At 50.0% G+C, this 10,335-nt stretch overlaps 1 long non-coding RNA gene across 1 annotated transcript; it reads left to right on the plus strand.

Annotated features, from left to right (window-relative positions):
- The first annotated feature begins 3,945 nt into the window (after positions 1-3,945).
- On the plus strand, positions 3,946-6,274 carry LOC108536006 (uncharacterized). Its single transcript, XR_001887393.1, has 3 exons — positions 3,946-4,077; positions 5,673-5,786; positions 6,166-6,274. It is a non-coding gene; the product is annotated as an uncharacterized LOC108536006 (long non-coding RNA).
- Positions 6,275-10,335: the final 4,061 nt, after the last annotated feature.

The raw sequence follows: 10,335 nt of genomic DNA on the forward strand, positions 1-10,335 counted from the left end.
CCCAGCCCCTAGAAGGAGGCCTGGTTTACAGCAGATCCTCCATAAATACCTGTGGAATGAATATTCCATGCGCTCCAGAGAAGCCTGCAGCGCACAGGTGGCTGGGGTTTATGGAAATGCTGGAATCCCTGTCTGGGAGTCACCATCGCACACACCTGAAGGCACCAACGGAGCAAATGCGGCCGCTGGTGCTAAGATGTGGCACTGTTCACTTGCTGCTGTAAACTTGAATCTTGTTAGTTGGCACCCAGAATTTCTTAAACGTCTGTTAACGCCTTTTGCAAACACAAGCATGTTCATGAGTGTAAGCTCCACTTTGCAGAAGGAAAATCGGAGGCCCAGAGATCAATGGGAAGAGGTGGGGTGGCCGACAAATGCTGGAGAACCCCAAGGTTAGATTCCAGATGATGCTTATGGAGGACCTGCTGTAAGCCAGGCCTCCTCCTAGGAGTTGGGGACAGAGCATACTGACTCAGCCACCCGGAGGGATTTGCGTTCCAGTGGGACTGCCGTTCCTTTGGGTGAGGTTTACGGTTATGTTGAGGATGATGTGGGACATGTTCCTGGAAGTTCGATTTTGGAAAACCGTCTGTTATTCTCTGAATTGCAGAATATGCAGGTGACTGCATGTGCACCAGCTTGTTGAGTTTTAATTTAATTTTTAATTTTATTTTATTGTGAATGGACATCTTGCCACCCAGGGAGACTGTGTCCCCAAGGGTCGTCAGGCCTGCAACAGGGTCAAAACCAAGAGAGAGTCTGGGCCCGGCCACACTGTGTTTCTGGGTGTGCTTGAGTCCCTACTCCATGCAAGGAGGGCGTCACCCGGGGCTGGGACCCATCGGGGCGTGGGTGCCCAGGGTGGGTTCTGGCATTTGGAAGGGATGGTGAGATGTCGGGGCTCTGTCTGCACAGGGTTTGGAAACAGTTGTTGGGCTCACTCCTCCCCACCGAGTCTGGGCGTGCAGGCAGAACCCAGGCATGGGGGAGGCGTGGGGATGGTGTGGAGGCGCAGGCTGTGCAGACAACGGGAGGAGGGACCAGGTGCCTGCAGAGGCCTGACGGCCGGTGGCCGCAGTATCCACTAGAGGGCTCAGGCTCGCGCAGGCAACCCTGGCTCCCCAGGAGGGCAAGGCCATCTGGCTGGCACAGCTTTGCTGCCTATTGTCAGCTGAACTGAGCTGAGCCAGGGTCCCATCTGAGGGCTGCCTCAGAGGCCTGCAATGACTGAGCCTGTTTGCAAAGAGACGGGGCCACCTAAGAGGTCTCCCCTTCAGTGCTCAGTGGATGCATCCAAATTGGGCTCCTTTTCATATTATCTGCCCCTTTTCTCCCTCTTCAAATACCGGAGGTTTCCTGTAACCCCCAGAGCAGCCTGGAACTCACTGCCTCAGTGGGAACGGCAGGGGAGAGTGAGCTATAGAGCAAGATGTGCGAAACTCACCCCTTCCAGCTGGGGAGGGCTGGAGGCTGGTCCTGCTGCGCGTTCAGCCTCAGACCAGGCCCCCACACCTATGACACACCAGCACCAGGATGGACCCTCAGATGCCGCCCCCAAGATGCTCACAAACTCACCAGCGGAGGGTGAGGAGATGAGCTGTTTATGGTTTCTGACATCATAAAACCCTTTATCAGAATGGATGGGGGATCAATAGTGGGTCCCTCAGTGGCTGTGGTCAGCTGAACAGAGGCATCCACATCCTAATCCCTAGAACCTGGGACCATGCCACCTTCTATAGGAAGAGGGTCTTCACAGATGTGATTAAAGGCTTGGGCTGGGGAGATGATCCTGGACCTTCCGGATGGGGCATGCATGCATCACGCGTGTCCTCCTTCTCAGAATTCTGCTAACTCCTTGGAATGCCCACCCTGGAATTCCCATCCTGGAATGCCCCATTCTCTTTCCCCCTCTTTCCCCGGAGGCCTAGTTGAGACCATGGGAGTTGACATCTGAGAGAGACATTCCGCCTGCACTCCTAGGGAAAAGAAATGATGGGAAAATTCGCTTGGAATTCATTCTTGGAAGTGTGTGTCCACCTGCTTCCCAGCAGTGCAGGGCTTCCAGGAGGGGGGCAAGAACTCTTAACTGGCCCTCAAAGTGGCAGTCACCTCTAGTCCCCAGGACCAGAGGAAACGGCTCAGACCTGTTAACTGGGTGGTTTTTCTACAACGGCCGAATTAGTGAAGGAATGGCCAGGCTTTGCCAAATTCCCCACAAAGCCTCCAACAGAGGAGTTGGGCAGAGGCTGGATGTGCCAGTCTGAGTCGGCCTGCCCCACCCTGCACGTATGCATGGATTCTGGGCCCTGGGGTGAGTGTGGGAGAAATACTGAGCCTGTTTGCAAAGGACGGGGCCACCTAAGAGTCCTCCCCTTCAGTGCTCAGTGGATGCATCCAAACGAGGCTCCTTTTCATACTTCTCTGTCCTTTTTCTCCATTCTTCAAACACCAGAGGTTGCTTGTAACCTCTGGGCCTTCTGTGACCCAGAGGTGGCCGCAGAAAGCAGAAATCTGTTCACTCCATCATCAGGCATTGACTGAGCAGCAGGCACTGTTCTGGGCACAGGAGAAACAGCAAGAACAAGAGTGACTCACACTCTACGCTCATGGAACTCACATTCCAGGGGGAACCCGAGGAGAGACCAGCAAACAAAACCCAAGTCAACACAAAGCATGGATAACAGGTGCTGAGTGGAAAAAGAAATCACCAAGTAGGGGCATTGGGGTGTGGACGATGCGGAGGCGCTGAGGGAAGCTGCTGTTTAAACAGGGCCATGGGGAGGTCTCATTGGAGCAGAGACCAGAGGCAGCGTGTCCAGGTGGGAGTTACAGAGAAGTTTGGGTGACAGCATCCAGGCAGAGGAAGCAGCCGGTGTGAAGGCTGGCTCGCCCTGCGGTGAGAGACTACTCCTGGAATGCCCACCGTGGAATACCCATCCTGGATTGCCCCGTTCTCTTCCCCCCTCTTTCCCTGGAGACCTGGTTTTACCCTCTCTTTGATCGCCCTGTGGTGAGAGATCCCTCAGTGACAAGGACAGGGCACCTGGAGTCAAGTGGAGATAAAATGCTTCCTCGGTAAAACGAAGCTTGGGGCTCTGAAACTGCCCTTGTCAGAGTGAAACTGGAGGGTTGGAGACACCATCTTTTGCTACAAGCAGGTGACTGGCTGGCTCTGCTTCCAGGACCTAACAGGCAGAGGGAGGGGTCAGGGCAGCTTTCAGAGAGCAGCCCCTCTGCAGGGCCTTGCAGCACTCAGGACCCACCAGCCCGCATGAGACTCAGCGGCTTCCCAGTGCTGCTGAGGAGCCGGACGGCGTCAGCGGAATCCCAAACCCACACGAAAGCTTCCCAAGGACAGGTGCCAATTTCAGGCCCATCATCACGGGCTGGCCCCACCCCTACTGCTCCCCTTTTCCCGAGTATTTACTCGAAGCTGCTTGGTGCCTGTGGATGGCAGAAACACTGATCCTGGTCAACCAAGACAACATGAGTGTTTCTAGTGCCGCACCTCCAAGATCCCTTGTTCAGAGATGGCCAGGCCTGGTTCTGGGGAAAGAGGCCCCTTTGGTTCAGTGGAAAACCTGACATGGTCTTGCTGAAATACAGGAGATGCTGTTGGGAACCGGGTGCCTCCTGCATGCTTGTTTTGTCCTAGTTGCAACCATGGATCACCTTGCTGGGGTGACCGTGGAGGAAAAGTTAAATATTAAATTTGAACTCAATTGAACATGGACACAAACAAGGGTCACCAAGTCCCGGAACAGGTTGTGTGAGCCCCTTGAGGCGTTCATCAGAGCTGTTTCGGAGAAATCTCCATTTCAATCTATTCCTATACATTAGTTATTAAAAAACAATAGACAATCGCCAAAACGAGTTGACATTTTGTGTTCCCTGAGCCCAGTCTCGAAGGGCCCTCGTGACTGGGCCTCATCCCAAACAACTGGTTACAAAAAGAGCTCGGGTCCCAGACTGCACCGAAGCTTCATGAGACCTCTCCTCGTCTGTGCACCGATGAGGGGTGGACTCTGGAGCCCAGGCCGCTGCTTCCCAGTCTGGTGGTGAATCCTCCATAGTCTGGTGAGTGTAAATATCTTTTCCCTTCTCCCCTTCCCATTGCAATTTGCTTATTATATCAATCTGCTTATTCTTATATCATTTGCTTATTATAGTTCCGTTACCATTTACGTGAGGTAAAGCTTGTTTACCCTTAAAGGTATTGTGTGTGTGTGTGTCTTTTCTTCTCCCCTCATGCGTTTCCCACACAGAACATTCCCGGCATCACGAACAGGATCCGAAAGCGAAAGCATGCCATTTTTTGGTGGCAAGGACCGGCTGGGAGCTCAGGGACTTCCCATATCCTGGGATGGGAACTCCCCCAGTTCTCCCTCTTGGTCACTGAGCAGTCCAAGGGAACTGACCTTTGTGAAAACTGGGGATATAAATTAGTGCATTTTGAACCGTTGGCTGTGCGTGAGGTGCTGCAGGGAATACCAGCTGGTAAAGGGGACACTGAGAGAATTTCCTGGCATGGATGATGCTTGCTTACTGCTTATAAATTGATGTGTCAAAATAGGAACTGGTTACTTCAAGAGAAATGTAAGCTGGAAAAGGAAAATGCAAATCTGACTTCCAGACTGGCCCTGGCCTGATGCCAGGCCTCTCTCTTGACTGACCAGCTCAAAGCTCTCAGCCTATTGCTGAAGAGAGCAGCTGTCTGAGTAGCCCAGTCAGGGTAGAACTGAAGAACTAGTTAGCTGAAGCTTGGAGCAGGTAAAAACCCAGCTCTAATCTCAAGGATAAGAAATTAACCCCAGTAAAATTCGAGGACATGCACAAACTATAAAATTCCTTGGCATCCTATGGAATGCAGGGAAATAGTTTACTTTACCAAAGGCTAAGGCTAAAATACTAGAATTTGCAAGCCCTACCACTAAAAAGGAGGTCCAAACGTTTGTTGGCTTATTTGGATTCTGGAGACATCGTATTCCCCACTTGGGTAACATATTACAACCTCTGCATGCTGTCACTAGAAAACGCTATGACTTTCACTGGGGAGAGAAAGAGAGCATGGCTTTTAACAAGCTTAACAAGCTAAACAAGTGGTACAACTGGCCCTGGATCTATGGCTCTTACGGGATGGGCCAGCAGAACTGCAAGTAACTGTCGTAGAACAACATGCTAATAGGAGCCTTAGGCAGAAACAAGATGGGAAGAGGGTATCTTTGGAGTTTTGGACCCAGAAGCTGTCAGAGGCTGGCAAAGCTTATAACCCTTTCAAAAATCAACTGTTAGCTTGCTATTGGGCCTTGCTGGAAACAGAGCACCTCGCTTCAACCATGATGTCTTTATGACTATGACTGGAGTCATGAGTTCCCCCAGAACTCACCGGTTCTGACGAAGGAAGCGGTGGGAGCACCAGCTGGTTAAATTGGTAGCCGTCCTCCAAGTTATTTAGGAGGAGGCCACAGGGATTTGTCACTTGTATACCAATTCTTGGTCGGTAGCAGATGGTCTTACTACCTGGATGCCCCAATGCAACAAAACAAATGGTTAATAGGGAATAAAGACGTTTGGGGAAAATAATCCTCGGAAGGTATCTGGATCCTGGTGCACACCACCATTATCACTGTTCTCCATGCTGATGCTCACGTGTCTCTGCTTTCTCTTAACAGACTATTTAATCAGCAGGCAGATCAACAGGCCAACATTTCCACCACAACTGCAAACTTGAATGTGGATGAATGGATCACAACACGTTCAAGCCTTACAATGAGAAGCATTACAGTGTATGGTGATATAATTGATCGTGATTGCCGGGGAGAGTTAAAACTCATTGTGTACAATACCACTCCTAATTCTTTTGCTATAAAACCACAGATGTGGGTTGCTCAATTATCAGTGGTACCTTGTCAACAATTAACCCCTGAGGAAATTTCTGCCCCAATAGAAACAACACATAGAACCGGAGAATTTGGGTCAGTCGGAGTGGGCAACTTAAAAACTGGAGTCAAAATATGGGTACAGCGTCCATCAGGTCCCGCCCCTAAGGCTGGTCACCTTGTAGCCATGGGAGCAAAAAATGAAGGCAAAATACAATTTCCTAAAGATGAAAAACAATGCCATGTTCCCCTCCGGTTTTGTTATTATGAATAATCTGTCTGCTAGAAATCAGGTCGTCATGTCTGAGGCTGAGAACGAGTTCATCAACTGGGTAGCCACTGCTGCAACAGAAGCCAACTGCCGTCAGTGCTGCCTGTTCATCGAGCTGCCGGAGGCCGCCAGGAATGGGCTACCTTGGAGAGTCGTCCCTGCTAACATTTCTGAATGGGTATGCCGATGCCAATGGGGATGGGATTATATCATTTGTAATCCAACCTGGACTTCTTTTAACCAAAATAACTGTCTATTTTTGCCCAAGGTCAAATGAGACACAGCACCTTCGTTACTTAAATTACACATTACAGCAACACAATAACAGCAGAACTCTTCCTATTCCCTGGGGGGCCCTCTGGGTATGTGGATCCTACAGGTGGCGATACCCGCCCCCACACTGGTCGGGGAGATGCACTAGGGGGTGGTCATTAATTCTATTCACCATCTGGGATAATATTCCCCTCCCCAGTAGTCTGGACACTTACAAACACCTCTGGTTGCAAATGTGCCGGACTCCCTGGTGGTGGTACCTTCTCACAGTATTCTCCCCTGCCGCCGGTACAATCCTGTTTCAGCAACAAATTTAAATACTATGTTTTCTTGTAGAAAAGCTCGTAATGATAGTAGCCCTGGACTTCTGTTGTTATCAGATGAATTTGCTCAGCTGCATACTGTTGTGTTGCAACATCAAATGGCATTAGATACGCTTCCCGCAGCCCAAGGAGGGGTCTGCACCTTACCGCACACTGAATGTTGTATGTATGTCCCTGGCAGTTCTCACAATGGGACTCTCCTTGCAAAGCCATGCTGGGTGTGGTTTTTGTTAATCGTGTTTTTAATTCTCCTGGGATTACTCTGTCTCTGTCATTTATATCAACTATGCCTTCCCCATATAACTGTAAGGGTATTTTCTTACAATTGAGTATTAAATGGAGGCCAATGTGGAGGAAAAGTTAAATATTAAACCTGAACTCAATTGAACGTGGACACAAACAATGGTCACCAAGTCCTGGAACAGGTCGTGTGAGCCCCTTGAGGCTTTCATCCAGTGCTGTTTCAGAAAAAATCTCTATTTCAATCTATTCCTATGTTAGTCATTGAAAACAGAAGACAATCGCAAAACAAATTGACCTTTTGTCTTCTTTGAGCCCAGTTGTGAAGGGCCCTCGTGAATGGGACTCATGCCAAACAACAACAAAAAGAGCTACAGTCTTAGACTGCACCGAAGCTTCATGAGACCTCTCCTCGTCTGTCCCAGATGAGTGGCCAACTCCAGACTCCAGGCTGTTGCTTCCCAGTCTGATGGTGAATCCTCCATAGCCTGGCGAGTGTAAATATATATCTTTTTTCCCTTCTCCCCTTCCCATTGCAATTTGCTTATTATATCATTTGCTTATTACATCCATTTGCTTATTTTAATTTGCTTATTACATTAATTTTCTTATTATATCTGCATTACCATTTACGTGGGATAAAGCTTGTTTACTCTTAAAGGTATTGTGTGTGTGCCTTTTCTTCTCCCTTCGCACGTCTCCCGCACAGAACAGTGATGCACCAGCAAAGCTTCAGGGCTTAAAGGGAAATGCATCTATTCTGGTCCTTAAAGCACTTCTGGGTCCTGCAGCTTCATTCTGGCCCCATTAGCTTAAGTCTGAAATTTGACAAATGACACTCTTCTGGGCTCAGCTAAGGTGCCAAGTTTGGGTGGATGGGGGTGATGCCCAGCACCGACCCTGCCATTTGGAAGTTTTCAACAAAGTGAGTCAGAACTCACTCTGAAGCCACATCATTTCCACTGAGCCCACCTGGCTGCCTTTGTTGGATGCTGGAGGATAAGGGAAGGAAGGAAAAGGAAAGGATATCCTATTATGAAGCATCAGTTAGCACCTTTTAAACTGTAGGATCAATAACTCACCTCTTGGATGGCACCATTCTGGTGGGTGTGGCCACTGCCCTTGTGGGTGGAGTTGGGGCCTGAGACTGTGCCACACACACCTGTTCATCCCCCAAAGTGTCAGTCACACACTGGGGACAATGTGGACACTTCTTGCCTGGATGTCGATGTCCCGAGCTGGCTGAGAGAGGAGAGGTGCTAACAGTCAAGATCGCCCTGAAAAGTCTAAAACATTCACACAGCCTAGATTGGTCTATCGATGTGGTTTGGTGTCTAGATAAAGCAGCTGGCATGAATTCAAGGGACTGTGCTGTAAGAACAGCAGGAGCGTTTGGACAAGAAGTTTCTCCCAGTCCAACCAGATGCAAAATGTGAGCGTGGTGGCCTGGCTGGGGGCAGCAGATCCAAGCCCCTCTCCGGCAGCGAATGGGGTGGGGCAGGGGCCACCTCGCCGCTGAGGCTGCGTTTTTCTCTCGGTAGGACGAACCCGCCTCCTTTCTTAGTCTCCCTCCTCTTCACTGAGCTCATACGGCTTGAATTCCTCTAAGGGAGACGTAGGTCTGTTGGGCTTTACTGTATTAATGATGAATTCATAAATGAGTGAACCAATGAGCAACATTGGTTGTGCCCTTCTGAGGCCCTCTGGATGCTGAGGGTGATCTCTGCTCCAGGCTTCTCATGGTCTAGCGCTGGGAAGTCAGGAACCCGCACGTGGACCCTCTGTTCCCAGGTCAGGACCTGTTGCTCAGCTCTCATCTCTGCCTTGATAGACAGTTCAACCCAGTGTTCCAAATGACTGCATCATGGGAGTGGGTCTCTACCTTCACTCTACTGTCTAAACGTCTTTGTCTGCCTTTGAAGGGTATTCACATTCTGCCTCCAAATCACATTTCCATCTCATCTCTTATGATCCCTTTCACCCCTCCTGAATCAGTAGCATCCAATGCAGTGTCTTTCTTCTGTCCTCTGAGTCTTTACAGGGAGTTCCTGATCCCGTTAGACTCCTTCGACCCTCATTCCTGAAGCTCCCTCTCCCGTAAGCCTTCCTCAGTTCCCTCCCACAAGCCTGGTCAGTCCTCCTCTGCTTCCTCCAGCATATTTTTCATTTCCCTTTTGCTTTACAAATGACAACATAACATGCATCTATTTTCTTTGCAAAATCGTGTTCTCCTTGAAAAGAGGGTCATTATTTATCCTCATGTGGCTGGTACCTACAACACGCCAAATTCACGGCAGGCGCCCAAGGCCCCTATGGGTTTAATGGAATATTGGGCTTCCTGGACAGACATCCCCAGGGAGGAAGCAGCGTGGAAGGAAGCCCTTCTCCTGATTCCAGAGAGGGGATGGAGCAAGGATGTGGGTGCGGCTGTGCTTGTGGCAGCTGCCTCCTCTTCTAGAATCAGGTCGTGTCGGATGACTTTGGTGCCAAGGGGCAACAATCCTCTCTATATCATCATTATGTACATTTAATTTTGATTTTAAAATAGAGTGATGTGACATTTTACAATTATGGGAAAACCTGTCTCAGTCCCCCCCCCCCAAAAAAAAAGGATTTTAATAATCTCACCTCTTTAAGCAGCTCACAGTAGGAACCCTTGCCTTGGTCTCAGCAGGGACCAGCTGTACTGTCCCCGTCACCATCCCTGATCCGGCCAAGACCTTCCTTAGGAAAGTCCTTTGGAAAGTCCTTCCTTTGGAAATTTCCCAGAAGAACCCGAAACTGCAATGGAAGGAGATGGTGCCTCTGGCCTTTGTGGTAAGGCTAAGGCAGTTCCGGGCCTGCCACGGAGTGACCCCCCGCCCCTCCCACCGCAAGGGAGGAAACGCAGACGCAGTACCGAGCTGTGCCACCAGGGGCAGGAGACCAGGCACTTCACGCAGACCCCAATTTGAAGCTCAGCGCAGCCTTCCAGACTCTCACTGCCTGTGGGGTAGACCCTTTAGGCATATCCACCCAGACCCCAACATGCACTTGTCAGAGCTTGCCTGCCTTCCTCCCCCCGACCATGCCTCCTTCCCTCCTGGCTGACTCCACACACCCACATGGGAAGGAGACAATGCCTTCTCCTCCAAGAGCTCCCCTGAGAGTCCCAGAGAACCCCCTTCTTCTCCCTAAAATGAACAGATGCTTCTGCAACTTATATTTCTTGAAAAGTGCCAAATTACGTTTTAAAGCCACTTCCATCATCTGATCTCCACGTTGCTTTTCACAGATGTGTTTGGAGGGTGGGGAAGGTGCAGAGGAGACATTTGTTTCCTGTTTCAGCCCAGATTGGAGAATGGGTGAA

The sequence above is a fragment of the Rhinopithecus bieti genome, unplaced genomic scaffold (genome assembly GCF_001698545.2).
Source record: "Rhinopithecus bieti isolate Rb0 unplaced genomic scaffold, ASM169854v2 scaffold_13351, whole genome shotgun sequence".
Lineage (NCBI taxonomy): Eukaryota > Metazoa > Chordata > Mammalia > Primates > Cercopithecidae > Rhinopithecus > Rhinopithecus bieti.